Source organism: Diceros bicornis, chromosome 9, assembly GCF_020826845.1.
Source record: "Diceros bicornis minor isolate mBicDic1 chromosome 9, mDicBic1.mat.cur, whole genome shotgun sequence".
Lineage (NCBI taxonomy): Eukaryota > Metazoa > Chordata > Mammalia > Perissodactyla > Rhinocerotidae > Diceros > Diceros bicornis.
This window is the reverse complement of record NC_080748.1, coordinates 8,080,666-8,098,106: the sequence shown is the minus strand read 5'-3', so window position 1 is coordinate 8,098,106 and position 17,441 is coordinate 8,080,666. Positions and strand designations below refer to the sequence as shown.

The window sequence follows — 17,441 nt, the reverse complement described above, 5'->3', positions numbered from 1 at the left end:
GTGTAGGGCTATATCTGGTTTCAGGTAAATTGGATCTAGTTGGTTCTTACACAATATTGTTAGAAATGTTTCTCAGCTCTGTTTTTCTCTGGACTTGTTTCATGCTCAGATAGGCTGCCCTGAATACGTAGTGTGGTAGCTACCAGTAGGTCTGTGTTTATATCCTTCTAGCTTAGCCAGTCTAATAGAAGGAGAGCTAATTTGAAAGTACTCTGTAAACTGTAAAATGCCAAATAAATGTGGTTTTATTGGATACCAGCACATGTTGTGCTAAATTGTTAAGTTAATCAGTAAGCTATAATTGTCCACTAGATCTTCAGGTCTTAACACTCAGACATGCATATTTTCATATTTACCAGAAAAGTAAAGTAACAGGGTATTTTGTCTTCATAATACTCCTTATCAACAGTTTTGATCATCTTAGAAGCTTAATCATCTCCATACATATAATGCTAGTCATACTACCTACCTATTTTTGACCTTATGTGTAATTTATTGTTCTAATGCTGTATACTGTTGAGCTCTGGATTATCTGTATTAGTGAAAATTTGTAGTAGTAAGAATTATCTAACAATTTATCAGTGGAATAAATCATAATAACAATTACCTAGATTTTAATAGCTTTTTACAGTTTACGGAACATTGCCTGATTCATGTGCTTCTGTGCTCGTGTGTTTTTGTGCTCATTTTATATTCTTCTTCGCTTAGTTTTGAAATGGATGTGACTTAAACTCCGTGTGGTTACAACATAACCAGTAAGTAGTAAAGTCATAGGAAGACCCAGATCAGGAGGAACTGGGATGCTTCCTAAAGCTGCAGAACTTCTGCTTGGCTGAGTGGCTTGCACCTGCCTTTCTTTCTCTTCAGTCTCATAAAGATGTAGCTATGCCTCCTTTCAGAAGAGAACTCACACTTCCTTCCCATCCAGGTTTCTTCTGTGTAATGACTAAATATACAAAGATAAGATAACAGTGGCAACCAAATTCTGAATCAACCATCAGTAAATTATTTTTAATTAAAGGGAGGGATGATGTTATTAAGTCCTCTATCCTGTCCTAGTTCCTTTTGAGAAAATATAAAGATTTATCTCTTCACTGAGATTATCTCCCCTGTTCATTGTCAGTGGCCATAGCACTTTGTGTAAATTGTTTTGAGAGGTCTTTAGAAGAAGCATAGCTACACTTAGAAAAGAAAGACTTTGTTTTAAGGCTTGTCTTTTTTTTTTTTAATATCTGAGAGTTTGTTTAGATTTGCACAAATCCTCTATTCTTCCTACTTAGAAACTTCTGCATGTCCTCATTCATTTGTCCATTCATCATTAAGCCTATAACAAACATTTCCACAAAAATAAAGAATAAAACCAGGATGCCCATTGGACTTCTTCAGTGCAACATTCGTCAGGATAATAAAACAAAGAAAAGAAAAGATAGAAGCATTGTAAAGGAAGAATCAAAACTGTCACTATTTGGAGATGATTGTTTGCTGAGAAAATCAGAAGTATCTACAGATAAATTATTAAAATTAATGAGATGTTAGCAACTTTTCTGGATAAACAATCAATATATAAAAATTCCATCTCTGTTTACCATCAACAAACTGAAAAAAAAATTTAAAGATACCGTTATAGTAACAAAAAGTATGAGGTACCTACTAAAAAAACTTATTAAAAAAAGTGTATTATCTTTATCTTCAAAATCCTAAATAAATGAAGAACTGAACTGTATTTATAGATAGTAAGATTTAATATCAGAAGGATACTAATTTTTCTCCAATTAATCTATATTTAATGTAATGTAATTCTATTTGATTTTTTGTTTGAACCTAATAAGCTGATTATACAATTTTATTTTATTTTATTTTATTTTGTGAGGAAGATTAGCCCTGAGCTAACATCTGTTGCCAAGCCTCCTCTTTTTGCTGAGGAACACTGGCCCTGGGCTAACGTCCGGGCCCATCTTCCTCCACTTTATATGGGACACCGCCACAGCATGGCTTGACAAGTGGTGCGTCGGTGTGCTCCTGGGATCCGAACCTGCGAACCCCGGGCGGCTGGAGCGGAGCGCACACTCTTGACTGCTGCACCGCCAGGCTGGCCCCTGATTATACAATTTTATATGAAAGAGCAATGGCCCAAGGATGGCCAGGGCAATTTTGAAGAGCAGCAGCAAGTTGATGGATTTGTCTAGTGGGGATTAGTGTTCAAATAAAGCTGTAGGGACTAAGACAATGTAACACTGGGGTGGGGATGGATAAATGGGACAGTGGAGCAGAACCAAGCGCCCAGGGGCAGACTCAACACGTTTATGGACTCTTGAGCATAAGCTGGGTGACGCTGTAGATCTGTGGGCAAAGAAGGGACTTTTTTTAAAATGGCACTGTAGCGATTGATCATCCCTGTGGAAAAGATGAAACTTGGATCTCAGTCTCATACTGCACACAAGAATAGAGTGGGGTAAAGACCCAAATGTAAGAAGTGAAGCTCTAAATTTTTAGAAGATAATGCAAAAGAAAGTCTTTCTGATAGTCCCTTTTTATACTTGCTCAGACTATCTTATATCTTATTTACAATTTAAAATAAATACAATATTAACCATAAAGCAAGACTGATAAATTCAATGATATTAAAATTTGAATCTTCTGTTCATCAAAAAGCATGTAAAAATTAGTCAAAAGAAAAGCTACAGACTGGAAGTAGAGATTTTCAACACATATCACTGGAAAAGGATATTTTTTTCCTTCATTTAGTTACTTATTTTTATTGTGGTAAAAAAACCACGTAATATAAAATGTACTGTCTTGGAAAAGGAATATTTTTTAAGTGCTTTGAATGGGCAAAAGACATGGACATGCAATGAGCCGTACATAATGACCACCATATTAATCAGGGAGTGCGAATTCAAACCACATTAGAATACTGTTTTACTCTCACCAGTTCAGCAAAAAAATAAAGCAGTTGACGGTACCCAGTGTTGATAAGGGTATGGAGTCACAGGCACTCACACGTGTGGGCAGGAGTGTATATTCGGTGTGACCGCTTTGGAGAACAATTGGGCATTATCTGTTAAAGTTGAAGATGGATGTACCCTGTGACCCAACAATTCAACTCCTATGTATAACCTAGAGAAAGCGTTGTTTTATATACTAGGTATTAAGCATAGGAAGGTTTATAACAGCATTGTTTATAAATGGGAGAAAAAGGGGAGGTAGGATTCTAGAAAGAACCCAAGTGATTGTCAACAGGAAAATGAATACATAATTTGTGGCATATTCATCAGCTAGAATACTATTCAGCAGTGGAAACTGAGGAATACAGATGATAAACTTAACAGACATTATAAAGTTAAAAAAAGTGAGTTTCAGAATTAAACTATGCACATTTATAATAAAGTTGAAAATCATGCAAAACTAAGTAGTACATTATCACAGACATATATATATGTAGTAAAACTATAAAGAAAAGTAAAGGAGTAGTAAGCACAAAATTCAGATAGTGCTTACCTCTAGAACAAGGAATGAGATCACAGAAGTCTTAGAAATATTTTATTTCTTAAACCTATTAGTAGGTATATTATTGATAATTTTGTCATTCTTTCTTCCTTATTAGTAGAAATATATTCTTGGTATGTAGAAAATATTTCTAAATGTTAAAAGGTTATTTTGACTTCAATGTATGCGGTAAAGAATGGATTTGGGGAGACCAGCTGGGAAGTTATTCAAGTGCTTGGGCAAAGCCGATGGTGGCTTGAACTAGGATGGTGGCGATAGAGGAGGAAAGATTGAAATGGATTTGAGAACAGTGCAGAAGGTAGAATCAATAAGGGTAGGCAGTGGACTGGATGTGGAGGGTGGGGTGATGAGTGAGAAGTATGAATCAAGAATGATAGCATAGTTTTTAAACATGACTATTGAGTAGACGGTGACTTTATCATGTCTTCCCGTGCAGACCAAAAGAGTGACAGTTTTTCCCCTTATAAACTTATCTCCAGAAATTCTTTCTCTCAAATGAATTATTTTACTCCCTCAAATTGAACAGTGAGAAAAGGAAAATATAATTTAAACAACAACCTATAGAGTATTCATAATGATTATAGGGTCTGTTCAAATTATATGTATGTAATGTGATCTAAACTTTTAGACAGTGATTGTTTGTATCTGTATTAGCATCTCTCTAAATGCGCTAATAACTCATCTTGGGAAAAAAGTGTCCCAGCAGTTATGTTTGAGAAATACCGGTTTAAATAATGTTTTGTGTGGGTTTTTTTGTTTTTTATTTTGGTTTTTTTTTTTTTTTTTTTTGGTGAGGAAGATTAGCCGTGAGCTAACATCTGTTGCCAATCCTCCTCTTTTGCTGAGGAAGATTGGCCCTGGGCTAACATCTGTGCCCATCTTCCTCTGCTTTATATGTGGGACAACTGCCACAGCATGGCTTGATGTGTGGTGCATAGGTCCATGCCTGGGATCCGGACCTGCGAACCGCGGGCCACTGAAGCAGAGCTCGCAAACTTAACCACTACACCACTGGGTCAGCCCTTGTTTTTGTTTTTTTATCGAGGTAACATTGGTTTATAACATTACATAAATTTCAAGTGTACACCGTTATATTTTGACTTCTGTATACGCTACATTATGTTCACCACCAAAAGTCTAGTTTCTATCTGTCACCACACAATGTCCCCCTTTACCTCTTTTGCCCTCCCCAGACCCTGGTTTAAATAATGTTAACCGGGCTTCTCCACTGCGGGACTTCTCAGAATCTGCAACGTGCTAATGAACATTATGAGTCTAGTGCTCTGTTCCCTGACTTATTAACCATGGAAGTCTTCATGGTTTATTTCTAGGCACCTAGCCCTGTGTAGGACGTGTTTTGGAAAACTCTGCACTTATATTATGCAACTATTGAACAGGGGCAGCTCCGTCAACATTCCACAATAAATAATGGATGCTTATTATTCAAGTGAAGAAATAGCCTTATTATATCAGCAATTTATTAATATTTATGTGAGTACTAAAATACTCTGTACAACATATGGACAAACTTAATTTGCACTTTTCTTGCTGTTCCGTCTCACAGTAGTTTGATGCTAGAAATCCAAAAGTGCGCGCTTAGTTGTGAATAGAGGGCAGTTTTACAGTGTATGCCAACAGACTAGACTTCTATTGTTAGCACTTCTCTTTAGAGTTTTGTTTTTATATTAATGACCATCTCTTCTGAGATTATTTTCTTTCCAAATGATTGTGCATCTCCCCCATTTCTAATTCAAAGAGTAGAAAATGCTGTGTTTATTTTTATAATATTCCAGGTTTATATTTTTATTTTGTCAGTCACCTCTCTGAAGCAGACAGTCATGAAGCAGACAGTCATGTCAGGGAAAGTGGGATAAAACCCTTCTCTAGCCTTATGATCCTCCAATTCTGTCCTAATGAGTATTTTTCAAGTTCAAAACATGAACAATCAACTCTGCTAATAGACTGCAGTTTTTTCAGATTTGTTAATGATGCAGTGTTTTGAACAAATTTTGTAGATTTGTAAACTTTGGTGGTAAAACTGTCTCACACGTGGCTGTTCTCAGAGTAACGGTGTTCTCTGAATAAGTCCTGCTGCCAGTGGGAGCTTCTTTGTCACTTACCCAGCTCAAATTGAAAACAGTAAGGTGTACAGAATAAGAAAGTCCTGAGCACCTGTAAGTCTTTACTTCATGCAAATAGCAAAATACTGTGAGAAGATTGTCTTTCTTATCCATTCATACTTTAACATTTACTATGTTGATGGTATAAAAGTTGCTTAAAACTAAAATAAAAGAATTATTTTAGGAAAGCAATTACTGGGATAGAATGATATGTTGATATCTGGTCATTATTCTTGTTAGAACAAACACCAACAAAGAATGTGAAACGAAGACGTTTCTTGTAAATAGTATTCACTCCATGTTTAAGCTTCATTTCTGTATCCAGCAGGAAACTCATATTATAGTGGCACAGTGCTACACTGATTAAAAGTGGCACAACAATTATTCCAGTTTACCAGAGGAAGGGGAGATGGGGATTGATATGATTTGTGCGCATTGCTTACCTGTACATCTTTTTGGGTGGGCGTGTGCTGCTGCAGGCTTATTGGGGAACATACCTGATTGGCTGCAACCTGCTCAAGGTGCATCATTTTGGAAAGGCTGCTGCTACTGGAGACTGATTCCTATTGAGGCTTATTTCTATTAAGTCTAATTATAGAGAAGTGATAAATATATTTCACACTAAGTATAATTTTCTATCTATAGCTTACCCTGTTATTAGAACAAACAGCTGAAAATTTTGCTAAATTTAGACACATCAAAGAGCAAACTCCCTTTCCTTTGTTATTTAATATAAAGAAAACTATTTCCAAATCCCAATTTATATATTTGTACATTAATTCAGTTATATTATTTATATTATTATAGATAATATTTGTAAGTTATTTTTAACGATGTATTATATCTGTAATATATTTTTGTTAAGTGCCTACTATACACTGTCCACTGTCTAGGTGATGGTGATAGAGTAGTGAATAAAACAGGACCAAAATCCTCGCCCTGTTGGAGCCTCTGTCAGAAATGGATTGTTTAGGGGTGTGTATACATAGTTTTCATTGTGTCTAGCTGTCCTGTCAAACATTTCACTATTAAGCGATATGTTCCTGGAGCCCCACAAATTGCTTTGAGTTGTGATCAGATCGACTGAACCTAAAAGCTGAGAGAAGGAGACATTCTGATGCGTAATACAGCTAATACAAAGGCTGTGTTGCAACCCTAGTTTTAATTTCCAGAGGTAGGCTTCTTACCTTAAATACCATGAGGAGAGTGTCTTGTGCTTTCATCAAGCTCCTGCATTATTCCTCTCCTTTGCTGAGGAGGTGACTTTGCATCAGCAAGCATTTGTGGAGGCGTAGCACTGGCTAGACACTGGGAGGTTAATCAAAAGAAAAAAAACTGTGGCTAGGCAGAATAGAAGAGTAGTTTAGAGGCTTAGGTAAGCCATCAGAGAGACGTGGGTATTTGGTGTCTGATAGGTTGGAAGGTGGTGATAAAAGAGGAGTAGGGAATGACTCTCACGGTTTTAACGGGGCCACCTGTAAGGATGGGGATGGCATTCAATGAAACGTGGAATACAGGAGGGGTGGCTACCTTATGGTCTGGGGGGGTGCAAAGATGGTGAGTTTAGTTTGAGGTGACGATAGAATATCCAAGTAGAGATGCCTGCGCATATTTAAGCAGTGGGCACACACTAGATCTGCCAGTGTGATTGGAGAAGATCTAATTGGGACAGTTTTTTTTCAAGTACCAGCTAAAAACAAAATTTTAAACATAGTTTCTCTTCTGTTTCTACTACTATAATTATAACAGTATAATCCTCTGCTCTTTTATTTTAGGATTACATTGAGTATATCGTAGCTTGGAACATCATTTATAGAACATTTGTTTTGGATGTGTGTTCTGAGTTTCCAAATAACAGACTAATAAATGAACTTTTAGTGTAGAATTTATGTGTAATTTGAGGGCTGCCCCTCTTGAAATTGCTCAATTTTTAGAGCAAATTCTTAAGCTGACATTGCTGTTGTCATGATTATATGTGCAAAGGAAAGCAACCATTAATTTACCACTTGGGAGATGGGATGCAACCAGTGGTAAGCCCAGTTGTTTATATAGCGTGCTCATCCCAGATTAACTTGCACACAGACCTCTTAACCATGGGGAAGGTAGGAGTAGGGAGATGAAATCAATATAATGGAACATTGCAGAGAGATGTTGAGAGTATTCTTACCGTATTTACTTTACCGTATGAAGTTGCATTTTGTTTTTTAGTAGTCTCAAAACAAAGAAAAATAAACCATGAGAAAATAGCATTTGCTACACACAGTTTGGGTGTTAAGACTTGACTTTATTACTACTAGAATTTATTTTCTTTCCTGCTTACTTGATAGTTAATTTTGAAGAACTTCTTTCTTCAAAATATATATGTGAGTGTGTGTGTGTGTGTGTGTGTGTGTGTGTATATATATAAAAATCCATGTAGATGCCTGACGTTTATGTATTCAGATTAAAAACTGTTTTTATATTTTTAATTTTAAATATTTATTTAAAAGCTTTTCATAGGAGATTTCACAATTTTAGTTCAGTTAATATAAAATTGTATCACGGCTTGTTGACTTTATGTAGCACCAAGTGTTAATGATTTTATTCTAAAAGCTTTAATTTTAGAATAATTGATAAAACGTGGAGATAAATAATATCTATTAAATGATTTCTACCATCTACATTAAAATGGCAATCAGATGTCTTCTAATTAGTTATTTTTAAAGAAAGGCTGGTAAGAGAAACTGATCACATGGGAGTCTTTTTATACAAAGCTGAGGTCTGCTTTTGACCTTTGCTATTCTGACCTCATGCTTGTTCAGATGTTGGTTCAAAGAATGGCATAAAAGTCTCTTTTTTTAATGTGTAAAAAAAATACTGTCTATTAAACAGTGGAACTGGAGCCAAGGTGCCTAAAAGTTCCTCACTCTCCAGAGAAATTAACTTAAATTATTTGATAAAAATCCTCATTCCTCCTCTTTAGTTTTTTTCTTTTTTCCTACTATTCCTCCGCCCCTGCTCTGGTACAAATGGAAAGGCCCTTTTGTGACGTGGAGGTCCTGCCCAGGTTGTGCTAGTTTAGAGTATTTGATGTTGCTAAGCAAATGTTAGATTAAACAAAACAATATTTATTTTTTTCTTACCTTAAAATACAAAGACCATATGGTGCATATCTAGAACAACCTAAGTGGTTAATTGCATGTTAAATTCCTTTCCTCTTTGGCTGCATAAACAACTGAGAAAATATTTACCTTCTCTGTCATGCTAGATTTATTTATGACTTTGTAACTAAAACACAGAAGTGTTATAAATTGAAACTTTAATCTCATGATTGACTCATTTTCTAAAAATTTATATGGTTTCAGTTTGTGGGACAGCTGCGACTCTAGATTTCACTGATTTAAAACATGAGGAAATTATATGACTGCCGGAGTTGTTTTTATAATATAGTCCTTTGAGCCAAGTCACCAACTTTCATTTTTGTCTTGGTTTTCATAAATAGTTCTACACCATTTTTTTTGCCTGCAAATTCACGTGGGCTAGATATAATGAAATAAAAATCCAAGCTATTAGAAGTTCTTTCTTTAGTAGGTAAACTTTCTATTTTAAATGATACACATGTGTCTTTTAGATTATAGACTGTTTACATTTCAGAAAGCTTTTTCTCTGGTGATTCTCTAAGGTAAACCATGTTCTCATCCACGATGAATGTGAGCTGAGAGCAGGACACAGGGCGCTCACTATTATTCCTTGGAGTGACAGTACCCAGAGGTGCTTGTAACAGTGTTAGCAATAGAAGGAAGCCTCCAGTTGAATAATGTTAATTTTGTGTTTTAATTATATTTTGAGTAAGTAATATATGCACATGACTAAAAATCATAAGGTGTAAAAGGGTTTACAGTATGAAGTTTCCCTCCTACTCTGGTCCTCCTGGCCCTCGGCCCTTTTCCCTGGAGGCACCGGGTGTCACTGTTGTTTCTCACACACTGACTTAAAGATAGAATCACTTCTGTTAGATATAAAGATACATCCAGTCTGCAGTTCTCAGTAACTCCCTTCCTTTACTGTTCTTCCTGCCTTTTCTTCCAGATGGGCTAACTCTAGACGGGACGATTACTATTCTTCCTTAATGAATCTCCCCTTATCTACTTTTTTTCTCTCAAATCCACACAGCTAACAGTGAGATCTTTCCTAAATATGAATTTGATGATGATATGCCTCTGCTTAAAACTGTCCAGTGGCTTCTGTTGCTCTTAAGCTAAAGGCCAAAGGCCTTGGCCGCCCACGAGTTCCTGCGTGGTCCGGTTACTCTGGCTTCATCGAGCTGCAAACACCCTGCTTCCTTTGACATCATGTCTTGGCACTTGTTTCCCTCTGGCCGGAGCACTCTCTTTTCTCCTCACTCCACCTCTGTTAGAAATGTCACTTCTCCAGACCTAGTCAGTTCCTCCATTATACATTCTCACAGAACTGAGGTCTTTCCCTTCATATTGGTCATCCCAGTTTATAATTTCTTCATGTCATTTGATTAATTTCTGTCTTTCCAATGGGAATGAAATTCACATAAGAGCAAGGCGCCTTTCTGTGTTCATTATTTCTCCAGGGCCCTGCACAGTTAATTATGCTTGGTAGGTGCTCAACAAATATTTACTGAAGTTTTTTTTTTTTTACCTTTTTATTGATGCATAACTTAATAAAGTGCACAAATCCTAATATACAGCTCCATGAAATTTTGTATATATATTCACCTTTGTAACTACTGCCCAGATCAAGATATACATTTCCAGCACCTCAGAAGGCCCCTGCAACCCCCTCTCGGTGAGTACACACTCCCCACAAGGTAACCGCTAGTTCTGCCGGTTTTGAACTTCATGGAAGTGCCTTTTGTGTCTGGCTTCTTTCGTACATTATGTCTGTGAGATCTGTCCATCTTGTTGCATATTTCAGTAATCTATTCTTTTTCATTGCTTTGAAGTATTCCATTTTTAATATGCCACAACTTATTTATCTATTCCACTATTGATGGACGTTTGAGTTATTTCCAGTTTGGAGCTATTATTAATAAAGTTCCTATGACTATTCTTGTATATGTCTTTTGGTGGATGTAAGCATTCGTTTCTGTTGAGTGTGTACCCAGGAGTGATATGGGATATACTTTTATTTAGTTTTAATGTAGCTATTGCCAAACAGTTGTTCAAAGTAGTTCTTGTGAGTTACATGCCAGCCAGCAGTGTCTGGATTTACCATTTGCTCCACATCCTGTCCAGTACTTGATTTTAATTTCAGCCATGCTGGGGGTGTGGAGCATTATCTCATTTTGGTTTTAGTTTGTACTTTTCTCATGACTAATGATACTGGGCGCTTCTTCATATGTTTATAGGCCACGTGAATGTCCCCATTGTGTAAGGATTTCAGCTCTAATCTGGATGAAATAGGAAGCCGTTGCAAGGTTTCAAGCAGAGGACTGACAAATTGAATGTGGAATGTAAGAGAAGAGTCAAGAATGATCGCAAAGGTGTTGGCCTGAGCAGCCAAAAGGATGGTGTTGCCCTTAAGATGGAGAAGACTGTGGGAAGAGTAGGTCCTTAAGGGTGATCAGGAGATCAGTTTTCAGAAATACTAAGTTTAAGGTGTTGATTAGACAAAGAAGAGAAGATGTCATGCAGGTAGGTGGGTATACAAGTCCAAAGTTCAAAGGAGCAGTCTGTGCTAGAGACATCAGTTTGGAGTTACCCATACCTAGATTGTATCTAAAGCCAAGGTTGTGGTTGAGATCACCCTTAAGAATGAGTATAAATGGAAAAAGATATTTCTGAAAGATAAGCCCTGGGCCATCATTTAGAAGACTGGAAAATGAGAAAGAACCAACAGAGGAGAATGAGAGAGAGAAACCAATAAGGTAGGAGGAAAAAGTAAGAGAGCACGATGTCCTGGAAACCAATTGAAAAAAGTGTTTCAAGGAGGAGTGAGTGATGTATCAAATGGTACTTTTAGGTCAAGTGAGTTGAGGACTGAAAATTAACCATTGGGTTTAACAACATGAAGGTCATTGGTGACCTGGATGAGAACAGTTTCAGTGGAGTGGTAGGAGCAAAGACTAAGTGGAGTGGGTTTCAAGAGAAAATGGAGGGAGAGGAATTGGAGGCAGTGAATATAAGTAACTCTGGTGTTTTCCTGTGGGAAAAGGAGAGAAATTGGACTTGGAAGGAGTGCAGTATAAAGAGAGGTTGGTTTTTTTGGTTTGATTGATTTCATTTTTGTTTATTTATTTATTTATTTATTTCCTTTTTTTGTGGTGAGGAAGATTGGCCCTGAGCTATCTGGGACCACAGATAGTCATCTATAGAGCATATGAGCAAAGATACAGGCACTGGATAGATACACTTGTGGAAGTTCCCTTCAGGTTGCTTTGTTCAGTGAAATAGGAAGCACAGTCATCAGCTGAGAGTGAGAATGGGAAGGTGGTGCTGGTACTGAGGAAAGAGGAAAGGTATAAAGTGGTCATTCCCGAGAATGGGAGAGTCAGTAGAGTGAGATCTGTAATTTGCTGCCAAACAGCATTAAGGTGAATGCCACTAATTTGAAATAAGACCCATCAAGATAGTTGTGTGCTTTTCCCAGCCATATGCAACTGTGCAGGTACAGGTGTCGAGCTTTGACCAGAGTTGTGGTTTTGCCAGGTGAGTATAGTGATGCAAGAGGAGGCAATGGACTCGAGGGTATATGCAAAGATTATAATGACTGACCATGGGATGTAACTGGGCAAAGAGAACAGTGAGCACATGAGGGAGCTGAAGCATAGTGAACAGTTGGTAGGGTCAGTGGATTTTGAGGTCCCAGTGGGGTTTGAGATGAGGTACTAGAGAGAGTGAGTGGAAAAGATAGGAGGTGATAGTTGAGGAAAGGAGTATTTGAAATTGGTATTATGGGGGGGTTTCAGTTATAGTAATGACAAGGTCCAGGTTGTAATCATGGAGGTGAGAGACTGAGTTAGGGCCAAGGACAATAGCACTAAAGGAGAGAGGTCAAAGAATCAAGAGGCCAGAGTATACATATTAGTTTTCTATTGTTACTGTAACAAATTACTACAAACTTAGTGGCTTAAAACAGCAAAAAATTTATTCACTGACAGTTCTGGAGGTCAGACATCCAAAATGAGTCTTAAGGAGCTAAAATCAATGTGGCAGCAAGGCTTGTTCATTCTGGAGGCTCCAGGAGAAAATCCGTTCCTGCATCTTCCAGCTTCTAGAGGCTGGCAGGATTCCTTGGCTTCCAGCCACATCACTCCAATCTCTGCTTCCCTCTCACAGCACCTTCTTGCCTCTTTGACCTTCTTGCCTCTCTCTCATAAGGACCCTTGTGATTACATTTAGGTTCCACCCAGATAACCCAGGATAATCTCATCTCAGGACCTTTAACTTATTCACATCTGCAAAGTCCCTTTTGTCGTGTAAGGTAACATTCACAGGTTCCAGAGATTAGGACATCACATCTTGGTGGGAGGGGGCATTATTCTTTCTACTACACAGGGCATTTGAAAGATTAGCTATGGGGTCATAGATATCAGCAAAATTACAACAGGAGTAACTGGTGAGAGTGAAAGTAGAGCAGAAGTAAAAAATCTTCAAGGAATGGATGGGAATGACTGGAATTCTAGCTGATGACTGCATAGTGAAGGATAATGATTGTCCTAGGCCACTCTCAGGAAAATCAAAGTTGGAATATCTTTAAGGAGGAGGAAGGGAGAATGGTCTAGAACTGGCAATGAAAAACAGAGAAAACACCTACCCCACCTCCAAGCCCAATGATACAAGGGATTTGAAAAGATTGCAAGGGAAGTAGGATTCTCAGTGGAGACCCAAGTTTTTGTTAGAAGAAAAAAAAAGTGAAGGGAACATTCAAAGAAGGCAGATGAAAATACAGATGATTTTGCTGATAATTGAATTCCAGAAAGCTCAGTGGAAGATGGGGAGAAGAAAGAAGAGGTCAGAAAATGAGATACACAGAGCTATTGCGAGACCAGAGCTTCCTATGGTAACTGATATAAATAGGGCAGGTGGTCTTAAGACAGATAATGGTGGTGGAGCTGTGAGGGGTGGGCATAGGGAGGGTGGGAGCCTTGGCAGAGCACGCCGTGCTCTGGGGCTCCCCCGACATTGGCAGATAGAGGCTGGTGGAGGGTTGGTCCCTCTCAGAGTGTATGGAAGTTGGATGAGGAAAGCTCAAAACCAATCATACTGGAGAAACTGAGAGTTCAAGAGAAAGGCATGGAAAATGAGACATGTTTTCACATTAGTTTGCAAAATAAAAGTATTGTATTTTTGTTTATTTATTTGTGCCTGATACTCTGGTTAATCGCAGAGGCCACGATGCCCCTTCAGTTTTGTACTGAAACTAAGAACCTTTCCACACTTTGGAGTTATGTTGTAGGGACAGAATGGAGTGATGATTAACTAATTTACCTAAGGTAAATTAGGTATACATATTTACCAGAATTAGTATACATATTGCCTGACTTTGGGACTGGAGTTCTCTCTGTTAGACTAATTTACTGTTGTGAAATGAGTTCCAGATAGTGTAAACATTTAAATAGAAAAAAATAAGTTATTAAAAATGGTATATATAGGCAAATATCTCTTTCATTTAGAGGAGAGTAAGTTAAAAAGAAATGGAAGAAATCACAAATGAAAACAGTAATAGATTTGATCACAGGCATTTGAATTTCTCTCAGAAAACATGAATAAAATGCATAGGCAAGCAGACTGATTTTTAAAAATTGTAACATTTATGACAAATGGTTTACACTTGCTGCTAAAGAGCTCATAGAAATACAGCAAAAACAACAGAAGAATAACAACAAAATCTCAACACTCCCCAATACGAAAATGGACAAAGAACATAAAACATCAGTCACAAAAGTGGAGAATGTAAATGATTAATATATATATATATATATATATGAAAAATTGTCTGACTTTCCTAGCACACAAAAATATGCAAATGGAAATAACAGTGAAACAAAATGTTCACTTATCAAATTAATAAATATTTTATAAAAAGACAACATACTAGTGCCAGTATTGGTAGACTGAGATAGATATTTTTATATTTGTTCATAGGAGGATAAATTGGTTTGGCAGGAGGGATCAAGAACATGAAGAGCTTACAAAGCTCTTAAGCCAATAATGTAACATTTAGGAATTTATTCTAAAGAAATAAATAGAAAACCAAATAAAGCTTTATACCTGATAAACACTACATTTACAAAAAATTGGAAAGAGTCCAACATTCAAGGAATGGTTAGCAAACTGTGGTGTGCCCATGTGGTTGTCATCAGGCCTCTTCACTAACGTTCCACTTCTTTCTATGGTGCTTGGTAGAACTGCCCTTCCTTGCTCCATGCAGGTAGTTGTGACCATGTGACTTAATTTGACCAAAGAAACGGAGCAGAAGTGACGTGCGTCATTGCTAGGCTGCAGCCTTTAAGAGCTCCTGTGCAGTTGTCCACACTTTCTTCCCCTTGGCCCAGCAACCAATGACATTCCAGGTGGCAGAGATCCTAAAAGCGTGAATGCCTAAGTGCTGATGATTTGAGAAGAGCCTGCTGACCTGCAAGGGACATGTCATCTGCTCAAGGAACCAATCTTCGTTGTGTGGAGCCACTGAGATTTTAGGGTTTGTGTTATTGCATCATAACTTAGCATATCCTGACTAATGTAATCCTGCGATGAAATAATATACAGCCATTAATGTTTACAAAGAATTCTTAAAATCAGGTTTGTGAAAATGGATATAAAATTGTAGATAGAGTGATTTCGTCTTTTGAAAGCAGACTGAAGAGAACTTTAACATATTGACAAATGTGTATCACACAGTCATGGATTAGGGGTGAGCTTCATTTTCTTTTTTATATTTTTCATTATATCCAATTTTTCTATAATGAGCATATATTCCTTGTAAAATCAAAAGGACACACACACACACACACACACACACCCGCACCTTCAGTTGGCTTCCAATGATATGGGCATCCAATTCTCTATGTGTCGTCAAAAAGGTAAAGATAATTGAAATGACAATGATCATATGGGCCCTTTTTAGACCTGGGCAGCCGAACTGAGATGAAGCAGCAGGGCTAAGCTTAAATGAGGTTGAGAGTAGAAATTCCCCTTCCCCATGGCTTTAGTTCTGGATATAAAATTCACTCCCCTAGAACCTAAATACTTTCCCTCTTAAGTGATCTTGGAGGTTAAGAATGCAAACTCTCTTGCCTCAGAAAAGATGCATCCTGAAAGAGAGAGCTTTTGGAGTGATAACCAGGCCCTTCATAACATTGACCAGTTTTTCATTGCAGAGCACTGTGCAGAAATGCCATGGAGAGCATAGAAGAAAGAGAAAATGTATTGTTTGCCTGGATAAAACTTATGCATGACATTAATAAATGAAAATGAATTAATTTGAAGCTATGTAGTATGAGTCCCTTATTTTCCCAAATCATCTTGAAGTCTCATATGTCTATTTATTAGGATTAAATTCAATCCTCCGTGAAGTGTAGCTTAGACTTTGTTCATTGTTGTTCATGAAATGTTTTCCAAATGTGTTGATACTTTGTGCAGAGTGGACAGTATGCTTGACACTTACGTACATGCCCAGCTGTGGCCTCACCCCTAGTGTGTTTTCCCAGGCCCATTTGGGGCTCATGTTCCCTCTCTCACTCCAGAACTCTGCCCCAGAACCCTAGTCTCCTAGCCCCAACTCTTGTTCAAGGTTCTGAGCCCATTTTTCAGTATTATAGGAGCATTGCAGATAACCCTGTGAATGGGTGTATCTTTGTGCACTTGACTACTCTATCCTTAAAATAAATTCCTAGGAGTGGGATTGCTGGGCTAAAAGAAATGCTCAGTTTATATTCCAATTGCAATGCTGAAATCCAGATAGTTTCCTTTGACGAACCTGATTGCTGATTTGATTTTAATTTTTGCTGATCCAGTAGTCCACAAATAGTGTAAGATTTTTGCTTGCAATTCTTTTATTACCAGTAAAACGAACGTCTTCCCCTATGATATTTTACCATCTATATGGGAGGTGGAGGGTGAATTGCCTCTTTTTCTCATTTTCCCATGTTTCTGTTCATCTTTTTGTTATTGATTTTTATAGGGATATTAACCTTTTATCCTTTTTGTTATAGATATTTTCCCCACTTTGTTATTTTTCAATTTCTTTTATGATTTTTTAACATCCAGAAGGATTTATTTTTGTTAGTTTGCTTGATGGTGGTGGTGATTACTTTTAGTTAAATCTATCAGAGTTTTTAAAGTTTCCTGTCATGCTTAAAAAGAACTTCCAACCCAAGAATATTTAAATTTTGCCCATATTTTCTTCTAGCACTCTTATGGTTTTATTTTTCACTCTTTAATCTTTGATTATTTAAATTCATGGTGGTATAAGGTATGAGATTTGGAACCAGCTTTTGTTTTTCTCGTTGGTTTTTTAATAATGCATTTTTCCCCACTGATTTGAAAAGCCTTCCTTTGTGAGATACTGAGTTTTCATATACAACAAGATGTATTTCTAAGCTTTCCATTTCAGGGGTTCTTGCCCAGACTGGATAATCATTTGTGGAGGTTTTTGTTGATTGTTGGTTATGTTTTTAACACAGGTGCCTTTGTTCCACTATTCCATTTATCTACCAATTCCTCTCATACTATCATATATTTATAATGTTCCTCTTGCAAGTTCCTCATATATCTTGTTAAATGTATTCCTATTTTATGATTTTTTTTTTTTTTTTTTTGCTGTTGTGAATGGGTATATATTCCCATCTCCCCCCTTTTT

The 17,441-nt window shown here is 37.2% G+C and overlaps 1 protein-coding gene across 2 annotated transcripts in view; it reads left to right on the top strand.

Annotated features, from left to right (window-relative positions):
- Window positions 1–17,441, top strand: part of MIPEP (mitochondrial intermediate peptidase) — a 172,022-nt gene that overhangs the window by 102,385 nt on the left and 52,196 nt on the right. The gene's annotated exons all lie outside the window — the stretch shown is intronic.